This window comes from Lipophrys pholis, assembly GCF_963383615.2.
Source record: "Lipophrys pholis genome assembly, chromosome: 3".
Lineage (NCBI taxonomy): Eukaryota > Metazoa > Chordata > Actinopteri > Blenniiformes > Blenniidae > Lipophrys > Lipophrys pholis.
In genome coordinates this window covers 9,649,750-9,658,555 of record NC_137627.1, presented here as the reverse complement: position 1 = coordinate 9,658,555, position 8,806 = coordinate 9,649,750, and the positions used below count along the sequence as shown (strand labels likewise).

Genomic DNA, 8,806 nt, shown 5'->3' with positions numbered 1-8,806 from the left:
TGTCAACACGGGACACGTTGCGTACTGAATTGAATGTCCAGTTCAATAATCTACCATGAAGTGAGTTCACCTAAAGAATCAGAATCAATTAGATTTTAAGTATCTATAAGAAATCAGTGTCACATTTTGCAGTTTTTATAAAGAGGAGCGAAAATCATACAGCAGTCCGGTTGAGGAAGGTCCTTTTTCCGACGCGACCTGAACGCGCCGACCGGGAGTAAAGTCAGCCTGGTGACGCTTTGACTGTACAGGAGGGCTGCAGATACAAAGAGCGACTCTCACTCCTCCCACCATTCAGGACACTGTATCACTCCCTGCCGGTGTGCCTACATGTATCCTCACCCACACGGACACCGGAGGACCGAGGGAGAAGAACCGGCACGCCGCGGGACGGACTGACGGGACTTCACTTTCTCTTGCTTTGGGACCCAAACCACTGACACCGTCCCGCCGTCCGCGCAGACCGCTCTCCTCTCTCCTCCCCGGTGCTTTCCCATGATAAAACTTCAGCTTTAACTCCATACCTTAGACTCAGCCTGTCCCCGCTTTTGACTGTCGAGGACGGAGAAGTCACTGCTTTTACCGGAGATCTACGGGCAAAGTGAACAAAGTGCTGCCTGGGCAGGTGAGTGTGGAACTCCAGCCGTCTTGTTTCTCGCTTCTTACGCATTCATATGGGTTATTTATTTTATTTTGTTTTTTAATTAAAACAAAACCAAAAAAAAAAAAAAAAAGCGAGCGAGTGATCGTCGTACCTTAAACACATGTGTGCCCCCTGGGAAAATACTTTTCGTCATTAAAAGATTCCCACAAGCCTTCTCTGTTGGGCTGCCCGGAGGTGATTTCAATCCAATAACTATAACGTCCATGGATGACCTCCCTCAGAGCTTCACTGCTAACTCTTTATTTATTGTGGTTTTACACACATGAAAACAATAACACACACATCACAGATGAGTGTACTGTCCAACCCCTCCCACGAACAAACAAACAAAAATCTTGACAGCTCCAACAAATACTTGTTACAATTCAAATGCAACTCAGCTATCAGTCAAGCATGTGGTTAAAAAGCACCTGACATGAGGAATCCCTGCTTCTCTTAATGCATTTTTGTATAACCATTTAGAAATCTTATTTTTTTCCAAAGGGAACAGGGGATCTCAGAAGTATTGTTTTGATAATTTAGTGCCCCCCCCCCCCCCCCCCCCCCCCACATGCCTGATCTCAAGGCATACTGGTCATTGGTACATGTAGGACTGAATCATGGGACACACCCATGATGTTGTAGCCTCTGAAACCAAATGATGTCCCTTTGGGAAGATTCATGCAGCTGAACTGCCCTCACTCTATGTCCATCATAAAATAAGGAATACATGTTCCCTGCATGACGGCGGTCTTGTTACTCTTCTATCCATGTGCTTAAGAAGGTGTGTCTGGTTTTGCTTTTACCCTTTGCATAATTTATGAAGCCATTCCCTTTTATTTGGAGCAGGATGAATGCTATTCGGATGTTTACGGTTTACAGGCCTTCCAAGAAAGATGATGTAGACTGTGCCTATTGCGATTGGTTCAATATGTGCAGCAGCGATTCAGAGGAAGTTTAGTCATCTTCACCATGAGCTCTCCTCTGACTGAGGTTTTCAAGGTAAACAATCTTTTCTTTTTGCTTCCGAGGTCGGGTTGAGTTGAAGATGCTCTTCATTTGCAAAGCGCATACCTGTGATTGATTACGTTTGTGGAAAGAATCTGTTTAGTTCCCGTCTCAATAGAAGATGAGTTAAAGCTTTAGAAAGCGAGCCTGGTTCTTTCTATAAATTAAATAAGTAGCCTTGGGGAGGACTGTGACGAATGCAGTGTTTGTGGACCTCTGCAGGCGCTTGTCTATATGCATTATGGGATTAAACTCTAAGGAGTCTTCGGTATTCTGCAGAACAGCGCTCCAGAGCAGCCAGCCATATGAAAATGTTTACAGGTCACGGGTCGGAGGCTCATCTTGTCTACCATGTGAATAAACATTATTCTTGAAGTTGTGATTGCTCTTGTTACAGTTGAAGGATTGGTACAAAGGCTGACATTTTGAGGTTAGCTGGGAAAATGGTGACATAACATATAGATTTACCATTCTTTGATTGGATTAGAGTGTCCTTCTTTTATATTCAGTGGTACTTTGCTGTTGAACAGACTTTTTTTTTTTTTTTTGAAGAGGAGCTATGAAGAACACTCTTTATTTCAAAAGGTTATTTTAGGAGAATACCCGGTGAATAATAGGAGATATAATAGGTCAGAACAGAGAGGAATGCACTGCACTGTGTTCTCTGCAGTAATCCACTTACTGGTTATTGGTGCTTAAACTCACTGTGTTTCAGTAAGTATATGTTGTGTGCGAAATGTTTTTTTAAAGGTTCACGCACACGCACCGAAAGGACAGTTGCTATGCTGCTGATTAGATGTGCAGAGCTGCAGTGTGCAGCTGACTATAATTTCCATTTAAGTGGAATATCGACCTACTCCTCTTTGTATTTTCAATTCCCTGTTTGTATAGCTTCCACTTAATACCGATTTTATATCTTTGTGCTGTAGCATTAAATGGTTTAGTCTAAGTGAGAAACAAAACATGCCCAGAAGTCATCAACAATAGGTAGCCATGTAATGTATGATGTTTGTTTTCTTCATACACCAGAAGCGGCAGACGTGAACGATCTGGCAGCAGGGCGTTCATCCGGGGGGAGTGTGAAACTGAAGTTGTGAGAATTACCTGTTATTGTTCACTGCCCTGAAGCTGTGAGGTCAAGTCCACTTATCTGGCTCACTGACACACACACACACACACACACACACACACACACACACACACACACACACACACACACACACACACATACAAAGGCTCTCATTTTCTATGCCTATCTCAGGTGTAATAAGTCCTAAACAAAAAGCACTTTACTAAAAGTATGCTCTGTTTTGTAGCTTCGTCAAAACTTTCGATCCCTTTGTAGAGAGTTGCAGAAATGGTTGGCTGCAAGGTTCTGTATATATGTATATATTATTTTTTAAATCAACAAGGAAAGAGAACTTACAGTGTGCCACACTGCTATTTCAAAACATTTATTTATTTTCTTTCAATTTCACACATTTCTCGCCATCGTCGAACAGTGTGGTTATCTGTAATGGGGCGGTCGCTAACAGCCGGGAGAGTCAAATAGGCACAGAGGAGTGGCATCGTTTCAATTTTTAATTGGAGGTTTGTGAAGTTGAAAATTGAGTAATTTAAAAAAAAAAAGTTCCCTCTGATTTTAAATCGGGGTCGTCAGAGATGGGCAGTCTTATAATAGAGCATTGCTTGACCAGGTGTTTACCAGACGCAGACTGAAATAACCAATGAAAGTGCAAACATCACTCCTACCCACAGGCGCGGAGTGCAGTACACATGCTTTTTGGCCGGTTTCACAATGATGCAGTCGATTTTCCGTTCCACACCCACAACACATAAATAGTATATTTAGTTTTTCAAATCAGTGCAGCCATGGGTGTCTTGTCGGTGTGCAATTAGTTTGAAGGCTTTGTCTCTCTTCCTAAAGTTTGGTTTAAGGTGGCAGTGTGGGCAATCTTGTGTTCATTTCAAGGAGGTTCTGATCAAAACGCTTGCAGTTGCAGTCATTCGTGTGTTTTGAAACTTGCTGTAGGAGAGACTGGCAAGTGCATCTTCACGTCACCCAGACACTGTACTGGCTCAGTGCACTGGTACAGCCCGATGGGTGTGACTTGCTGGAAGGGATAGAGAATATATATCTATATGATCTATCTTCTTCTTACAGTTATTAGTGGTACTCCACCAGAGGACCGAACAAAGCAAATCCATCCATCTTCTGTTCAGCTTTATTCAACTTAGGTTTACAGCAGGTGGAGACTCCTGTGTGCGGCCTGTCAGGCCATTCATCACTTCCAGGTCTTAAAACCTGTGAGTCCTGTGATGGTGGATATATATACTCTCCAAGAACTTCTTTATTTCATCAATGTTGAGAAGAACAAAAAAATGTTTGGCCAGAACATTTCATACTTTAAAAGAACCTCAAGTGCAGAACTCCTGGGAAATCCTTGTAGGGCACTGCCACTGTTTCCCTGCTGATAATGTTTCCGTATTTACAACATTCACTTTAAAATAGGTTTAAACCATTCAACTCCTTCGTATTTGTACACATGTTAACGCTGCTGGTACTTTCATGCAGTCTGGTGTAGCTCCTAAAATTATCTTGCATCTTGTCTGATTGGAATTGTTTGTCAAACAATAATTATTTTTCTCTCTCTCACAGTGACACATCCAACTGGCTTGCACCAGCCTTGGATAGACAGAATACACATCTGGCAGGGTGCGGGGTGTTGTTTCCCTCAGCTCGGAGAAGGTCACAGTGCTGACAGGTCCCTTCTGCCTCAAAGTTATCGTTATTTCCAACACATACAAAGATCATGTTGCTATACAGGCAAGTGTGTCATCCTGTACAATATGTCAAACTGTGGGCTCTCCACGTCGGGTAACTATATATATAATTTTTTTATTATTGCTAAATGGGCAGCTGCTGCTGCTGACAACACTAAAGTGCTTCAATAATAACAAAAAAATGAAAGAAAAGAAAAAAAAAACATTACAATTTCTTTCTTGTTTAGAATATAACATTCTTTTTCCACAGCTTATTTCTTTTTGTTCAACCCACAGAGAAACATGGGGGGGTGCTTTGCAATTGGAGATCTGTTCAAAACACTCGTACAAACCTGGGTGGTGCCCAGTTATGTTGTCAAAGCTGAGGCTTCCCTTTGAAGAAAGACGACAATACATTCTCACTCAAAGGATCTCTTTTCCCTTTGTCCAATGGCTTTTTCTCACCACGAGGTCAATCACTACCATTTTCCTAAAATCAGGATGAAACTTCACACTGTATAGTCATTGGTATGTAATCTAGAAAATTGACTGTAATAATGAACTAACCTTTTAAGAGTATTAAACAATCTGAGGTTACTCATGATGGACAATCACACTGTCCCATTTGTAGCCTGTCGAAAATATAAACTCTTGCTTTAGTAAAATAATAATTGTGAAAGAATTAAATTAGGAAAATATTTGCACAGGAAAATCCACAAGCCTTCTCTTTGACTGGCTTTTCAGAATCGATGGCATTTTGATAAAACATACTGCCTGAGGTGAAAACATTGTGAGACTGGAGAGACCTGATGGGCCTATGCTAATGAAGTGGTCCATTTGTCTACAACAATGATCTCTGCATGCCACGGTTGTCTTTGTCAGCTGTTTGGTTTCGAGGCCACAGTATCAGCAGTGTAACATCACCTGTGTTTAGTTGCTAACACTATGATATGCAGGCAGACAAGCCTAAAAGGATTCAGACGTAATTGCTCCTGCCACCGCCTTATGGCTAAGGCTCTGATGTGGCCTCAATTATCATGATAACATGGCTTTAGTAACGGTTACATCACTTTGAAATACATAAAAAGTAAGTTTCAATCTTGTTGTGCAATCCCTCGTACTGTGGCTGTGCTGTAAATAGGTGCTTTTTATTGCTTAGTGATTTATTGCTGTAGTCATTCTGATAGACCAGTGGGCACCCAACCCACTTTGTTTTGGACGATTAAGGCACGTCTGACTGTTAACGCAGTTGTTAGATAAATACCCGCTGTTTTAACTTTGTGATAAATTGTGAGATCATGAGAGACTTGACTGTAAAATAATCTTTGAATAAAGACGTTGAACAAAAAGCAAGTTGTAGATGCACACAAAAAGAAATTATTTGACAGATTTCACTGTTATGCTTCATTACCATACTCATGATGAGATATTTTATGAAGAGTTTTTTTTTAAGTTTTTTAATTAACAATCATATGCTTAGACGGCTGGAACAATGTCTTTAATGGGTGCTGCTTATATGTCAGGCAAGCTTAGCTCGGAAGCTTTAATGCTTTGCCCTCTTTCATTATTGAAGCCTTAAGAACACAAAATCCCGTTGAAATTGAAAAGTCACAGGTGTTGCCAGAAGAATTTTTCTTCATATAAGGCTTCAACAGGAGATTGTATTTTTGTGCACTTGATGCTAGTTATAACCACAGCTGGTCCGTGTGCGGTTGATGTAACAGAACAAGCAAAGTGCCCGTGTTGTTATTCTATGCTCTCTTCAGAACCCCCGTTATCCCCCTGCCTTTTGTCATGACTTTGCATTCCCTGCAAAAAGCACATTCGTGCTCTATTTTTGCTGTCAGATAAATCATGTTCGATAATTCTGCCAATCTAGCACCATTACTCGACTGATTTGCCAGAACATGTCCGAGGTAGAAACACTTAAGTTCAACATGGTGTGGAAATTGATAAAAAGACACGTCTTTAGCTCACATAATCCTGTGAATTGCACTGCTTTGTTTACCTAGAATGAACCTCAGATCAAAAGCTCTGATGTGACATTTCCATAAGCCTTGGCACCGCCGTATGCTTCATACTATTTAGCAAAACTGATGTCTAGGAGGTGGCAGTTGGGACACCGTTTCCACTCATGAGACAGTTATGTGTTAGTGGAACTCCATTTTAACCCAGCGAAATCAGATCCTTCAGTTGGAATTAATGAATTCTCTTCAGCTTGAAAGTGTGCGTGGGCACTACAAACGCTGACATGCGGCTCATGTGTCTGTATTGTGAACAATTGCCCAAACTGCTCTTTATGGCCTCAGTCTCTTCGGTTGTATCCACCTCCTGTCCCAGGTTCTTCTTTAGGTCTCTTCCTCAAAATCACACACTGTATTGATGGCTATAGAAAATTGTAGCAAATATACATCAGGCAGACAAGAGTCAATGTGATCCAGTCTTCAAGGGGATAATTATACAAACCCACGCAGCATTAGCCGCCCAAAAAGTGACATACCCAATAAGAGGTTAGCAGTGTCTCTGCCCAGCAGGAAGGCACTGAGTTCAAAATGCCCCCCCCCCCCCCCCCCCCCCCAAAAAAAGGTTTTTCCTCTTGCACTTTTCATGTTTTTCTTTCTACTTTTGCACCAAATGACACGTCTGGATGGTTTGCTTACCATTCTAAACACAAACATGTCAGCCTGCAGGAATACACCCCCCTTTTGATGTTCACAGCGAGCAAATGACAATTTAGTAGACGTTGCTCAGGTTCTTCTATTTTCATGTTGTAGACAAAACAGCAGAAGGAACGCTGTATTTACTGTAGCGCAATGAGCAACCTTCCACCCACAAGGCACCACATGGCTTGTATGTCCCAGTGCCCGAATTACTTGGAGGTTTTGTCCGTGCAACCTCGATCTAGATCACTTGTATGTATTCAACAAATATACTCTGCTGTCAAGTACCTTTACTCATGCACCAGATTACTCCTCATTGCAAACCAAAGCCCACTCATTGTGAGTCAATGAGAGTGATATTTCCTCCTTGGTTACCTGACCCACTTCCACCTGCTTTGTTTTGTCCGCACTGAAACAAGTAGGAGGTTTTCAACCCCCCCCGGTACCCCTTTTGTTTTGCCCTAATCATGGAAATGAATTGCAATACCGCTGCATCCTCTTCCCACTGTCATCATTTTGAACATTGTGATGGACTGTGATTAGATCACTTTTTTTCCGCGGATTACCGCTGCCCCATATTTTTCTGAGATTGATGAGCTGCTTGTTTGAAAAGTGTCAGATTGTTGAGACGCTCTCATACTTTAACCATCGCCCCGGTCCTGCTGTCTCTGGGGTCTGTTGCGGTCAGACCGCTTGACTATATGTTTTGTTAACTCTTCTGTTGTATACTGTTTTAGTAAAGTCTGTAGGACAGTCAGGTTATATTGTCCAGGCATTTTATTCTCTCAACAAGCTTGTGTTCATCTTGATGTCGAGAAACTTGGCCTTTGATGCATGCAAATGACTGTCGTATGCCTATAGGTGAAACTGCGATAGTTGTTATGAATATGCAAAGGAAGGGTCTGAAAGTCAGCCAGCTGGCCTGAAAGGGCAGGCACTGGACACTGGACAGCAACTGTGCTTGTTCAATTAGCATTCCTGCTGCACCAACTGGAGAGGAAGTAACAATAACATATCACTTTTTATCCCCCAGCTTGGTCCGACTCAAACATTATTGTCCTTTATCTTTGTTTTTTATTCACGCTGAGAATAAATACAGCATCAGGATTTACATTAACCAAGAACTAAGATTGCTTGAAAAGTCTATGCTGCTTTAATTTGTTGTTTTATTTTTTGTAGCTGATTATGAAAATATATGCATGCTGAAAATGCTGAGTGGATTACTTGAGTTTTTCTTCTTTCTAGCCAGAGCTAAACACCTTGTTATGCAGGATGCGTGCAATTCTGCAGTGTCAGTATGACACGATATCTGGCAAGATACTGTTGGCTATCTCTATTCATCTTTTTAATACCATGTGCAAAGGTTGCTTCTTTCTGCCTGTTCTTATTTGTAGGTGTGGGTTCACCTCCTAACACCTGAACAACGTGAAATCAATTGGTGTGATTGCCTCAACCGTGTCTTCATTTGCACACAGGATTTACGGTTGTACAGTAGATCGAACGAGAAAGCTTAGCTCGGCTCAAAAACTTAACATTCACCATCACTTTTATTTTTTTCCCGCAGTATTACCAATCACTTTTCTTTTACTAGTAGTGTGTTTTAGCTGTCGCTTACTGGCAGAGCTCTCTGGGTCATTTCAGAGTGGCTTGTGGTGGAACTTCACGTCAGATGAATGGGAGCTGTGGGCTACAGAGACTATGACCATTAATTCTCTGCCCCACACCGCACTGA

At 41.8% G+C, this 8,806-nt stretch overlaps 1 protein-coding gene across 3 annotated transcripts in view; it reads left to right on the top strand.

Moving 5' to 3' along the window:
• The first annotated feature begins 245 nt into the window (after positions 1 to 245).
• Positions 246 to 8,806, top strand: part of gdpd5b (glycerophosphodiester phosphodiesterase domain containing 5b) — a 42,533-nt gene continuing 33,972 nt past the window's right edge. For 2 of the 3 annotated variants that reach the window (XR_013935183.1, XR_013935184.1), the window contains exon 1: positions 248 to 625. The gene's annotated coding sequence lies outside the window, so the exon portion shown is untranslated. Of the gene's footprint in view, positions 626 to 8,806 lie in introns of all 3 variants that reach the window. The other variant, XM_080459116.1, reaches the window with a different exon arrangement.